Here is a 15,134-nt window from a genome sequence, read left to right as displayed (position 1 = left end):
AAATAAGCCAAAATTACAACAACAAATATCAGTGTCTGGAATATATTTTTTTAATATATATCCATATGTATATCTAAAACAGAATTGTGTTAGCACATCTTAAGGAATACACAGTGCAAAAAAAATGGTTATAAATATGCTTTTTTGTTTTTTAGGCAGTGCCGCATTTTGAGTATCTGTGTTTCATGATTCGTTTCCTTGTTTTTCCTTCGGTGTTTCATTCGTTGTGGTCCTCGTTACCGTTGTCCTCGTAATCATTGTAGCGGTTCTTGTTGTTGTTTTCCAGCTGCCAGATCTGTCACATCTTTGGCAAGAAATCAATATAAGAAATTGTACCAAAGGACCCATAAATGTTGGTTATTTTGCATCCATCTATCCTTTCCAGATTGCAACCAGGTCATAGCTAGACATGGGACACTAAATAAGGGTCAATGGGAAGACCATATGGAAAAAAGATGTTGGATAAATTTTAATCTGGACCCAGTATGGTCTGGACAAAGGAAAGGATGTATAGATAGACCGCCAGACAGACAGACAGACATTTCGGTCAAACTATTAACGTTGCCGTCGCTGCTTATGTCTGGGCAGTTTACTTGGGTCTAGAATAGTGAGACCACTCTAACGCGCAAAAAGTGGTTGTTTGATATGTCAATGCCTTTAGAAAAACCATACACAAATATATTTGTCTCTTTTCAACCCTCTAATATTGCAGAGGCTAGCTAGCTGTGTTTAGTTCGTCGTTTAATTTTTGTTATGGCTGTTGTTATTGTTGCACTCTTGTTGTTGTTTAAGTGTTTACATCTGGTTTGCAACAAAGAAGAAGAATATGATGAGGAAACTAACGTATTTATTTACGAACAATAAAAACTGCAAATAAATATTGTCATCAAAAATAAAATAATTATAATTGATTGGCAAAATTCGTTACAAAATTTTATTTAAATTCTTTTTTTTTGAATTTGAAACAAAATATAAAAGACTAAAAAACGAAAATAATTTTGTATACATTTTCCAGTATTTGATCTTTGTACCTTTTATGGGCTGGGTGCCTTTTTAATTGCCCCTGTGTGATGATTCATTTATGTTGAGTGCTTACATCTGTATGTATGTGTGTTTATGTGCGACCTGCAAGCTTACACACAACTCGAGTCCAAAAGTGCATTTTAACAGTTTCCAAGTGAAAAGTGTTGTAGTTCCCCTTTCCCACGCTCCCTTCAACCCAATGCTGCAATAGGGGAGATTCGTAATTTTGTTGCCTTGTTTCACTTTTCTCTCTGGCCCATTAAAATGCTGGTAGTAGCTCTCTTTTATTCTCTCATTTATTTGTGTACATCTGTTCTATGTCCTAATCTCTTATGATTTCATTGTCCCTACTTATAAAAATCGACAGGACTTTTATTATAATTTTGGTATGGTTTCCATGACCTTTATAGCAAATTTTTGAAAATCACAAGTGTTACTCCCACAGAGAGAAATTTAAGGATATGCAAAATGAAAGAACAATAAAAATTATCTTTGTAATAGTGAGAATAAAACAATTATACGAGTGCTATTTTAGTTTTTGTGAACGAAAGTAGAAATGCAATGTTTTAAAATCTTCAAGAGGATTTTAGCATTCGTAACAATTAAGTTCACTATTACATTATATCCAATTGATTTAATTCCACTAATTAATTATTAGGTGTAACAAAAATACATTATTTATCCCAGAGATGGCGTTTTATTATCTATATGTGGTTTGGAATAGAGCTGTCATTCGGGATCGATTTTTCAAAATCCCAAGATCCCGAATTTCAAAGTATAGAATCCAGGGATTTTCCGCGATTCTTATCGGGATCCTGAAATTTTCGGGATTCTTTAAATATTTTAAGTAATAACAATTAGCAGCGCCAAAAAATTATTCAACATTAAAAATATATACTTTAATTCATAATTTTCGTACACTTGTGTTAATCCTCTTGTACTTCATTGTCGTCATATTGTCGAGGGACCTTTTATCATTGCGTTTTATTTTATGTGGCACGAATTTCATTTCACATAAACTCGATTGTTCAAAGGATTGTGAATTTTATAGTATACCTCATGTATAATAAATTCTTACTCAAAATATAAAAAATAATGCTAAAAAGCCACAAATTAAACGAATTGGAATTATATTTTTCGGGATCCCGAAAAATTCACGGATTCAAAATAAAAAATCCCGCGTGACAGTCATAGTTTGGAAAGGGTTGCAAAGACCAAGGGGCATAGAAAGATGACATTTCATGCTAAACATAAAATTGGGATTGTTTGATTTAGTTGTATGGAATACCGCTTAATATTTTCTACATAAATAAATGCGAAAAAAAACATTTTATGGGAGTGGAAAGTGAATCACATTTCGGGTTCTGTCTATTAAAATTTTTGGTAAATTTTTTTGCGAAGATTCCTACCCTGAAATTTATGGAGCACTACAAAACGTGTTCTAAAGAAATTAAACAATACTGTTTTCACTTTTCAAGTTGGCCTTATACTAAAACAAACGGTGAACATTCAATTACACGATTTTTTAAAATTATTATTCGAGCATTTTGGAAACAAGATTAAGGAAATTCGTTAATTGAGTTGAGTTTGGAAACAAAATACCTTACACAAATCTCCACAAGCATAGCTACAGTATTTTCAATTCAAATGAGTTACTTTTAAATCAAATGAAACTATTTTTCAAATTAAATTAAACTTTTTTTATTTAAAATATTGTTTATTAAATCAAATGAATTTCTAAAATCAAACTAATTATTAATTCTAATGAATTAGTTTATAATTAGCACGAATAAATGAGCTTTTTAATAAGCATTTTAATTGAATATACACAAATGTTATATGCCATAAATTTCTCATTTAGGTAATTTTTATACCCTCCACCATAGGATGGGGGGTATATTAACATTGTCATTCCGTTTGTAACACATCGAAATATTGCTTTAAGACCCCATAAAATATATATATTCTGGGTCGTGGTGAAATTCTGAGTCGATCTGAGCATGTCCGTCCGTCTGTTGAAATCACGCTAACTTCCGAACGAAACAAGCTATCGACTTGAAACTTGGCACAAGTAGTTGTTATTGATGTAGGTCGGACGGTATTGCAAATGGGCCATATCGGTCCACTTTTACGTATAGCCCCCCATATAAACGGACCCCCAAATTTGGCTTGCGAATCCTCTAAGGGAAGCAAATATTATCCGATCCGGCTGAAATTTGGTACATGGTGTTAGTATATGGTCTCTAATAACCATGCAAAAATTGGTCCACATCGGTCCATAATTATATATAGCCCCCATATAAACCGATCCCCCGATTTGGCTTGCGGAGCCTCTAAGAGAGGCAAATTTCATCCGATCCTGCTGAAATTTGGTACATGGTGTTAGTATATGGTCTCTAATAACCATGCAAAAATTAGTCGACATCGCCCCATAATTATATATAGCCCCCATATAAACTGATCCCCCGATTTGTCTGGCGGGGCCTCTAAGAGAAGCAAATTTCATCCGATCCGGCTTAAATTTGTTATATGGTGTTAGTATATGGTATCTAATGACCATGCAAAAATTGGTCCACATCGGTCCATAATTATATATAGCCCCCATATAAACCGATCCCCAGATTTGACCTACGGATCCCCTTAGAAGAGCAAAATTCATCTGATACAGTTGAAATTTGGTACGTGGTGTTAATATATGACCTCAAACACCCATGCAAAGATTGGTCGAAATCGGTCCATAATTATATATAGGCCCCATATAAACCGATCCCCAGATTTGACCTACGGATCCCCTTAGAAGAGCAAAATTCATCTGATTCAGTTGAAATTTGGTACGTGGTGTCAATATATGACTTCAAACACCCATGCAAAGATTGGTCGAAATCGGTCCATAATTATATATAGGCCCCTTATAAACCGATCCCCAGATTTGACCTGCGGAGCCCCTTGGAAGAGCAAAATTCATCCGATCTGGTTGAAATTTGGTACGTGGTGGTAGTATATGATATTTAACAACCATGCCAAAAGTGGTCCATATCAGTCCATAATCATATATAGCCCCCAATATAAACCGATCCCGAGATTTGGTTTTGGAGCCTTTTGGAGGAGCAAACTTCATCCGAGTCAGTTGAAATTTAGTACGTTGTGCTAGTATATGGCCGTTAAAAACCATGCCTAACTAGGTCCATATCGGTCTATAGTTATATATAGCCCTCAGATAAATCGATCCCCAATCACACAAAAATTGGCCCATATCAAATTCATAATTGTATATAGCCCCCATATAAGCGACCCCCATATTTCAATTCTGGCTCCCTGCGTATCGTGCAAAAAGGCCATATCGATTCGTAATTATTTGTAGACTTACCTATACATAACTTTTTTGTCTAATATATACCACGTATGGACTAATTCACAATTTAGAAAACGATGTTAAGAAGTTTTAAGATACCACAACCCAAGTATGTTAATTCGATTGTGGATGACAGTCTTTCATAGAAGTTTCTACGCAATCCATGGTGGAGGGTACATAAGATTCGGCCTGGCCGAACTTACGGCCGTATATACTTGTTTAAATTAAAATCATAAGATCTTACAAAATAATTAATAAAAAAAAAATTACAATGAACATAAAATACCTAATAGAAAATAATTAATCAAGCTTGAGATCGTTTTTTTGTGTGTATTGGTTTCTTTATTTTTCAATATTTCGCAATTACATTGAATTGCTTCATCAGGAGTCTATCTACAATAAAAGTGGTTTGATAATTTTTAATCATGACATGTAAAATTCTTTCTCAAAATTGTTTTTCAAATTGCAAATAATTTTAGTGGTTTATGCTAATAACAACTATTAGTTTTAGTTTACAATTTTTTATAATTTATTAGCATAAACCACTAAAATTATTTGCAATTTGAAAAACACTTTTGAGAAAGAATTTTACATGTCATGATTAAAAATTATCAAACCACTTTTATTGTAGATCGACTCCTGACGAAGCAATTCAATGTAATTGCGAAATATTGAAAAATAAAGAAACCAATACACACAAAAAACGATCTCAAGCTTGATTAATTATTTTCTATTGGATAAAAGAAAGATCGAATAAAATCAAAATTTCTAATTAAAATACCTAATATTATTTTGTCTTAAATTTCGTTGTACTGTAGGAAAACTTTATCCAAACTCCGAATTGTTCTTATTCAAATTTTTCATATGTTAAATCGGTCTAAAAGTATAAAATTTTTAGACATGTCATTTCTTTCCCTCTTTGTGGTCCATATGCAATTATACGCCAACCATTGAGCAGGTTTTGCTTCATTAAATTTGTGGATTTGAAAAAGGTGGATTTGAAAAGATTTCCATAGTCTTCAGTATCGTTAGAGAATACTAACCGAAACTATTATTAACTCAAAGATAAGGATCCACTTTACGATAAACCATTTTATTTTTTTTTTTTTTCTTATTAGTATTTGGTATAATTTTTAATATATTTTTTTCTATTTGCAACCCACTGTTCTTTCTTCTATTTGCATATGCTACATCCTATGGCTGTACATATTCACAGCATACAACACAAATTAAGTTCTTCTTGCAATCATTTGCCTGTGAATGCACAAATGTACTATGTTCTAATTATTTAAATTTAGTTTGGGTGCGGCATAAGGAATGGAATGGAAAGAATATTAGCCATAGGAATTTATTTTAATATTAATTTATGAGGAAAATCAATACATCCCCATATCGAAACACATATTGGGAAAACTATTTTTAGTTAAAAGATAATAGATAAAAAATTAATTTCATAATATAATTGTAATTGAAGCAGGTATACATATATACATGTATTTTAAATAGGCCAAAGTAGATTATTAATTTAATTTTTAAATATAATGTATTCATTGCATTAAAATAAATTATTACAATTTGTAGTAAACCAAGTTAAATTAAAAGAATTTATATAATTACATTTTTTACATGAAGCTCTGTTAGTGCAAGTTTAGCTAGATATCATTGTCATCCCACTAAACTAAATTAAATTCCATTTTCTTACATTAGGTATAATTATGAACGGAATTTATATATTTACTTCGAGGCCATTTGACACTTTAGTATATTGCGATAAAGTACAATATTAGCCTTTTATGACGAATTTTCCTATATAATTATCATTAGACAAAAATTTCCTATACCTTCAACACATTGATAGGTAATCTGTCATTAACTAGAAACCAGACAGATCGTAACGACTGATAGACATTGTCATTCCATCTACCTTAGTCGGATTTGCAATAATAATTATACAATAGTCAAGACTAAGCATGTACCTGTATTCATTGCCTATGAAAGGGCGTGAAAATCATTTAACTTGTTTCTAAGCCTATACTTAGTGGTAGGTACTCAGGTAAGCGAGGGTAAAATAATAAGTTAGGAGAAAAGTATCTCAAAACCAATGCAAGTCCAATAAGATTTTTTTCTTCAAAAATATAAATGTCACACGCACACATTCCAATTAGAATTTGTGCTAAGTTAAAATTTAAAAGTTTTACCTGTTTACTACGCTACACAGAAAAGAGTTTTGACCAGTTTAACAGATTTAGTCTTTACACTAAATATTTTTTTCATGCTTTATACTGCACAGAATCCAATCACGAAATTTATTTATTCAATTAAATTTTTATTGAAACTGATTCAATCACGGAAATGAGAATAATAATAACTAACGCCAATTAAAAAAAAGGAAAATTAACAAGTATATACAGCAGTAAGTTCGGCCGGGCCGAATCTTAAATACCCACCACCATGAACCAAATATTAGGGGTTCCTTTGAAATTTCAGGAGGGCTTGAGGACTTGAGGACACTTCCCGAAGATAAATTTAAAGATTTCACCTATGAGGACTATATCAGATTCTGGATTTATAGAACCATTTTTGTTTGAGTTTTAGAGGAATCATTAACATCTCTTGTAAGTGTGCAAGAAAATTATAAAATAAAGTCTTGATTTGAAATCTTAAATCTGTAGAAGTAAAATCTGGAAATTTTACATTGAGTTTCAAGCAATTTTCATGATAAGTGCGCTTTCTACACCCTCAATAAGTGAAGTCGGTCTATATGGAGGCATTACCAAATGGACCGATAAAAACTTAATCCGATATACGTTTTTGTGAGCCTAAAATACCAGAATATTTACAATTTAAGGCAAATCAGATAAAAACTACGGTTTCTAGAAACCCAAGGAGTTAAATACCTCTAGATTTCCAATTTCAGACAAATTGAATAAAAACTACGGTTTCTATAAACCCAAGACCCCAAATCGGGAGGTCGTTTTATATGGGGACCATACCAAAACATGGACCGATACTCACAATTTTTGGCGCACGTATTTGTGGTCCTACAATACCTCTAGATTTCCAATTTCAGGTAAATTGAATAAAAACTGAGGTTTCTATAAGCCCAAGAGTAAAATCGGGAGATCGGTCTATATGGGGGCTATACAAAAATAGGGACCGATACTCACAATTTTTGGCACACATAATTGTGGTCCTACAATACCTCTAGATTTCTAATTTCAGGTAAATTGAATAAAAACTTCGGATTCTAGAAGCCCAAGAAGTAAAATCGGGAAATCGGTCTATATGGGGGCTATACCAAAATATGGACCGTAACTCACCATTTTCGGCACACCTCTTTATGGTCCTAAAATACCTCTAGATTTCCAATTTCAGACAAATTGGATAAAAACTACGGTTTCTATAAGCCCAAACCCCAAATCGGAGGTCGTTTTATATGTGGACCATACCAAAACATGGACCGATATAGCCCATCTTCGAACTTGATCTGCCTGCAGCCAAAAGACGAGTTTGTGCAAAATTTCAGCACGATTGCTTCATTATTGAAGACTGTAGCGTGATTACAACAGACAGACAGACAGACGGACATCGTTATATCGTCTTAGAATTTCTCCCTGATCAAGAATATATATACTTTATATAGTCGGAAATCGATATTTCGATGTGTTACAAACGGAATGACAAACTTATTATACCCCCGTCACCATTCTATGGTGGTGGGTATAAAAATTAATGCAATTAAATATTTAATAGCTTCAAGCAATTTTTGTGATTGATTCTTTTTTTTTTCATTAAATCAGTAATAACAATCAATTAATTTTTCAATTATATTTTTTTACTTCAAACTAACATTTAAATAGAAAAAATATTTGTATTTTCTTCTATGTAGAGGCAAATTTGAATTTTGTTAGATTTTTTGCTTTTTTCTGTCATTGAAGTTTCTTTAAGACCAAAATATACATTTCCAAGCTCAAACCCGACAAAGTGTAAATTATCCCATGTTTCAAGTAAAATGCATATATTAAATAGCGGTTTGAAAGACATCGACACAGAACGTCGAACAGAAAATTTTTGAAAGATAAACACTTTATAAGTATCGTTTTTAATAACAAATAATTTTAAAATTGGTGGCAATATTATATTTTTTCTGGTGACACTATATGATTCCAAACCGTCTTAGATTAGTTTCACAGAAAGTTTCACTATTTTTTTCTCTAATTATTATCCTCCCCTCGTTCTACTTATTTCAAAATAGAGCAATCAACTATTTCCATTTCCATTTTGTATGTAGTAGCAACTAGTGCCCATACCTGTTCATCACATCTTCCAACAACCAACCCAAACAAATCAAATCAAGTCAATAACTATCTGTTGTAAGCCCTTAACAACCTGTCAATTGTTAAATACATTATTATCACAGCCCATCAACACTTGGAGAACTCATTCAATTTGAAATTCGACAGCAACAACAGCTGTCAGGCATTACGTTATGTATTAAAACAGCATATTCGGGGTGGGATTTTAGGAGGGAGGTAGGGGCTGTAGGCAAACTAACAACTAATTTCAATTTTTACCATTGATTGTTACCAGTCACCATCTATCTAGTAGATGGAAAACAATGCTTGATCAGAAATCAATTTCGTCAAAGTTCTATTATGTAACATGTTAAAGAGTTAAGTGCTGGAAGCATTTCTATATAAGGAGGGTTCACAAACTGCAACAAACGTGTTACGGAAGGTTCCGCTCGTGCCAAAAAATAATCTACCAAAATTTGAAGAAAATTTTACCAAAAATCTACCAAATTACAATTATTAATTAATTAGCATGCCCGCCTTGCATATATAAAATTTTGTCCAAATTTTATTTTTATAAAAAATTTTGTCAATATTTTATTTCTATAGAACATTCTACCTCTTAACTGGAGAGGAAGGTCTTGCAAATTCGACAAAAAGTTTCCTAATGCACTAGGGTGGAACACAATTTTAGTAAAAAAATATGGGAAACATTTAAATCTGAAGCAATTTTAAGGAAACTTCGCAAAAGTTTATTTATGATTTATCGCTCGATATATATGTATTAGAAGTTTAGGAAAATTAGAGTCATTTTTACAAATTTTCGACTAAGCAGTGGCGATTTTACAAGGAAAATGTTGGTATTTTGACCATTTTTGTCGAAATCAGAAAAACATATATATGGGAGCTATATCTAAATCTGAACCGATGTCAACCAAATTTGGCACGCATAGCTACAATGCTAATTCTACTCCCTGTGCAAAATTTCAACTAAATCGGAGTTAAAAATTGGCCTCTGTGGTCATATGAGTGAAAATCGGGCGAAAGCTATATATGGGATATATATCCAAATATGAACCGATTTCAACCAAATTTGGCACGCATAGTTACTATGCTAATTCTACTCCCTATGCAAAATTTCAACAAAATCGGAGCAAAAAATTTGGCCTCTGTGGGCAAATGAGTGTAAATCGGGCGAAAGCTATATATGGGAGCTATATCTAAATCTGAACCGATTTGGCTGATATTTTGCAAGTTTTTCGAGACTCATAAAATATTCGGATGTACGGAATTTGAGGAAGATCGGTGGATATACACGCCAATTATGACCAAATCGGTGAAAAATATATATGGCAGCTATATCTAAATCTGAACCGATTTTTTCCAAAATCAATAGTGATCGTCTTTGAGCCGAAACAGGACCCTATACCAAATTTTAGGACAATCGGACTAAAACTGCGATCTGTACTTTGCACACAAAAATACACCAACAGACAGACAGACGGACATCGCTAAATCGACTCAGAATTTAATTCTAAGCCGATCCGTATACTAAAAGGTTGGCCTATGATTACTCCTTCTTGGCGTTACATACAAATGCACAAACTTATTATACCCTGTACCACAGTAGTTTGAAGGGTATAAAAATGCCTGCACTAAGACCTTTTCTATTGCATTGCATCCCATCAAAAAAGCGTCGCCAAAAAAGTAGTGAAACTGTTCTTTTTGGATCCGGAAGTGGTGCAAAATTGACGCAGAAGCGATGAATTTAACATGGGCTTGTCATAGGACGGAAGTCTTCCATTTCAACAGCCGTTGCACTGAATTTGCATCACTTCTTTAGGTGTGATCCGATCAATGTATTAGATGTAAATTAAAAAATTCTGTGATATTTTGTCAAATAAATAATTTTTAATGGATTCTAAAACTTGTCTGAAACGTTTGACTTCAAATATTTTCAAAAATGCACAATTTTTTCAGATTGAATTTAACATTTTTTTCGACAAAATTTAAATGATTTGTACCATTTTATGAATTCTTACTCTGTTTTTAACCTATTTGAAACAAAAAAAGGTTAAAATTCCCATTAAAAGTATGAAAAACTCAATATATAAAAAATTGCTTTAAAAGAACTTCCTGGGTAGTTAAAATAAAGAACATCATTGGGAGTGCATCTTCTGGAAGTGCTTTTAAAGCTGTGCCTTTGGAAGAACTTCCAATTTTTTTTGCTGGAATATTAAATGGACATAATGGGAACGACTGGAATAAATTGGCAATACTTATACTCAAACTCAGTTTCGACCAAAAATTATTTCAGTGGTAGCGATGGTAAAATGTGTGAGTGTTTTAAAAATCATCTAAGTGTTCCACTGTAATGTGAGATGTGCTTCGGACTCGACTATAAAAAAATAGGTCCCTTGTCATTGAGGTAATCATTGAATCGGGTAGCACGTATCGATAAGAGAGAAGTTCAACACTTGTGGTATTACAAGAGACTGAATAGTCTAAGTGAGCCTGCCACTATTTCGAACCAAATATCCATATGGAAATTTTTGACGCTTTAAATTTATTTCATTAAATTAATTTAATTAAAATTCAATATACAAATTTTAATTCAACTAAATTTATTTAATTTTTTCTAAATTATTTTATACAATTTAGATTTCTAAAACAAAATAAAAAGACTTTCATATATTTCTTAATACAACATTTTTATTTAATTTGGCATTTACTTTCATTTCAATATATTTCTTCACTACTATACAGCTATATCGCCTTCCCCTGCTTTCTTCAATCCAAAATAATTGTTCGACTTGTTTCTCACACTGGTAATTTATGGTACCTGGCGCTTAAAAGTGCTCATGATTTGTCATCTTTTTTTCCACATTGTCATTGGCTTGGTTTATTAGTCTACTTTCAAAATATGGCCCTCCTTTAGATTAGAAATCAAACACAATGTGATGGATCTAAAGAGATTTCTTAAATTTAGCCATTATTTTTGTTTTTCACCTTAAAAGCATATGCGACCGGCATTATTTTTATCCGAAACCAGGCCCAAAAGTACAAAGCGATGAAGCGGCAAAAAATTTAGAACAGGTCATTAACACCACATGGTGATACTGATTCAAGTACTTAAGAAGAGTGACGGGGGTATTTGACACGATTATGAATGGTGTTATCAAAACAGAAAAAAAAACAACATCAAAAAAGAAATAAAAAGCGAGAATTCAATAACAAACAATAAACAAAGACACAAACACACAAACTAATTATTAATATTGTTCACATTTAAACAAAAAGAAGACCGACTCAAGCACAAAAGCAGAAAAAACTAAAGTAGCCAGCAATTTATATTTCTTAAAATAAACACACAAATTACCAAAATAAATCAGAGTCAGAAATATTAGCAACCTTTATTACCACGAAACGAGAGGGAGAAGAAAAATGCGCAATTTATTTGGCCAAAATCCACACGCTTCATTGGATATGTACTAAAGAAAATCACTTTTTAATCGTGTCAAATAATTTAATAAATAAAGAAAAAAAAACTAAATTTAAAATTTACTTTTTCCCTCATTGTATTTTCGCTCAAATAATAGTGTCATTCCAAAGTTATTGTTAATTCATAATATTGTGTGGGATACAGGATCCAAAATCTATGACAGTGTCCTTTATATTTGGCAATCAATTTCGAGAATGTTGCACCTTTTTTCCTAATCGAAATCGCCATAAGATAATGAAACTCAAAATTTCATAAAGGGTGATTTGTTAAGAGCTTGATAACTTTTTTTAAAAAAAAACGCATAAAATTTGCAAAATCTCATCGGTTCTTTATTTGAAACGTTAGATTGGTCCATGACATTTACTTTTTGAAGATAATTTCATTTAAATGTTGACCGCGGCTGCGTCTTAGGTGGTCCATTCGGAAAGTCCAATTTTGGGCAACTTTTTCGAGCATTTCGGCCGGAATAGCCCGAATTTCTTCGGAAATGTTGTCTTCCAAAGCTGGAATAGTTGCTGGCTTATTTCTGTAGACTTTAGACTTGACGTAGCCCCACAAAAAATAGTCTAAAGGCGTCAAATCGCATGATCTTGGTGGCCAACTTACCGGTCCATTTCTTGAGATGAATTGTTCTCCGAAGTTTTCCCTCAAAATGGCCATAGAATCGCGAGCTTGTGGCATGTAGCGCCATCTTGTTGAAACCACATGTCAACCAAGTTCAGTTCTTCCATTTTTGGCAACAAAAAGTTTGTTAGCATCGAACGATAGCGATCGCCATTCACCGTAACGTTGCGTCCAACAGCATCTTTGAAAAAATACGGTCCAATGATTCCACCAGCGTACAAACCACACCAAACAGTGCATTTTTCGGGATGCATGGGCAGTTCTTGAACGGCTTCTGGTTGCTCTTCACTCCAAATGCGGCAATTTTGCTTATTTACGTAGCCATTCAACCAGAAATGAGCCTCATCGCTGAACAAAATTTGTCGATAAAAAAGCGGATTTTCTGCCAACTTTTCTAGGGCCCATTCACTGAAAATTCGACGTTGTGGCAGATCGTAAGTCTATTCATGATGAAATGTCAAAGCATACTGAGCATCTTTCTCTTTGACACCATGTCTGAAATCCCACGTGATCTGTCAAATACTAATGCATGAAAACCCTAACCTCAAAAGAATCACCCTTTAGAATGGTAGGTTAGATTGACGTTATTTTAGGGCCACTTATTCTATTCAGTGCGTTGTGGTATCTAAAGTCCTATCTCTTTTTTTTATACCCTAAACCACATAGTGGTCAGGGTATAATAAGTTTGATCTGCCAAAAAATGTGCCTACCAGAAATATTGATGTTAGACCCCATAAAATATATACCGATCGACTCAGAATCACCTCCTGAGTCGATCTAGCGTTTGGTGTCCGTCCGTCCGTCCGTCTGTCCATGTATTTGTTGTTCACAGGATTCCGGTCGCAATTATAAACCAATTTTGATGAAATTTGGTACAGGGAGTTTTTTGGGCACAAGGACGAACGCTATTGAATTTGGAAGACATCGGATGAAATTTAGATATAGCTCCCATATATATGTATCGCCCGATTTCGACAAATGGGGTCACGTTGCGCTTTTTTTTAAACAGATCTTCACCAAACCTGGCAAAAGGTAATATTTTCCATCGCCCTTCAAGTCTGTAAAATTTCATCCAAATCGGTTCAGATTTAAATATAGCTGTCATATATATGTATCGCCCGATTTTCCCAAATTTGGCCACAAAATCTTTATTTATCAACCGATCTTACTAACAGTTGGCTAAATATAATCTTCTACAGCACTAACGGGCACAAGGACGAACGCTATTGAATTTGGGCACAAGGACGAACGCTATTGAATTTGGAAGACATCGGATGAAATTTAGATATAGCTCCCATATATATGTATCGCCCGATTTCGACAAATGGGGTCACGTTGCGCTTTTTTTTAAACAGATCTTCACCAAACCTGGCAAAAGGTAATATTTTCCATCGCCCTTCAAGTCTGTAAAATTTCATCCAAATCGGTTCAGATTTAAATATAGCTGTCATATATATGTATCGCCCGATTTTCCCAAATTTGGCCACAAAATCTTTATTTATCAACCGATCTTACTAACAGTTGGCTAAATATAATCTTCTACAGCACTAACTATATGTGTAAAAAATCATCGAAATCGGTTTAGATAGCTCCCATATATATGTATAGCCCGATTTTCCCAAATTTGACCATAGAACCCTTATTTATTAAACGATCTTACTAAAAGTTGGCTAGATCCAGTCCTCTATAGTACTAACTATATGTGCAAAATTTCATCGAAATCGGTTCAGATGTAGATATAGCTCCCATATATGTATCACCCGATTTTGAAAAGTTCGCCCCTAATAACCTTATGTTTGACCATACAGACCTCATTTCTTAACTCAAATCTTGCACAAGATAACCTTTTGTGGTATTAATCAAACCCGCAAAATATTATGCAAATTGGTTCAGATTTAGATACAGCTTCCATATATATGCATCGCGATTTTCCCAAATTTGGCCATAGTACTCTTATTTATTAACCAATGTTACTCAAATTTCAAATTTTGATGTACTAGCCGATCGTATTTATACGTACTTGTAGTTCTTACATAAGAATATTGCCCGATTTTTATAAATTTGGATTTATTACCCACACTAATTGAACGATTTTCTCTTTTTTAATAATGGGCTCAATATTAGTGACATACTAACTCCGTAGGTGCAATATCAACTACAGCCAGTGTTGCTAGAAGTAGGGGAAATTCCCTATAAATATAGGGTTTTTCTAATATTTAGCGTCTTGTAGGCACGTAGGACCACAATGTAGGGACATTTTCACTCGACACAATTTGTAATAATTTTTACATTTTGGTGGCTCTAGAGGAGGAAATTAGAAGGCTCGATCTTTAACAACATT

At 33.3% G+C, this 15,134-nt stretch overlaps 1 protein-coding gene and 2 long non-coding RNA genes across 6 annotated transcripts in view; 1 reads left to right on the top strand and 2 right to left on the bottom strand.

Annotated features, from left to right (window-relative positions):
• Ptp99A (Protein tyrosine phosphatase 99A) overlaps positions 1–15,134 on the top strand; it is an 873,279-nt gene that overhangs the window by 717,802 nt on the left and 140,343 nt on the right. The window lies entirely within an intron of this gene.
• Positions 29–1,479, bottom strand: LOC142224799 (uncharacterized). The gene is made up of 2 exons (XR_012719196.1): positions 1,032–1,479; positions 29–867 (listed from the first exon to the last, which is right to left on the bottom strand). It is a non-coding gene; the product is annotated as an uncharacterized LOC142224799 (long non-coding RNA).
• LOC142224801 (uncharacterized) lies at positions 11,353–11,919 on the bottom strand. The gene is made up of 2 exons (XR_012719197.1): positions 11,677–11,919; positions 11,353–11,599 (listed from the first exon to the last, which is right to left on the bottom strand). It is a non-coding gene; the product is annotated as an uncharacterized LOC142224801 (long non-coding RNA).

Source organism: Haematobia irritans, chromosome 1 (assembly GCF_050003625.1).
Source record: "Haematobia irritans isolate KBUSLIRL chromosome 1, ASM5000362v1, whole genome shotgun sequence".
Classification (NCBI taxonomy): Eukaryota; Metazoa; Arthropoda; class Insecta; order Diptera; family Muscidae; genus Haematobia; species Haematobia irritans.
This window is presented reverse-complemented; position numbering and strand designations above follow the sequence as displayed.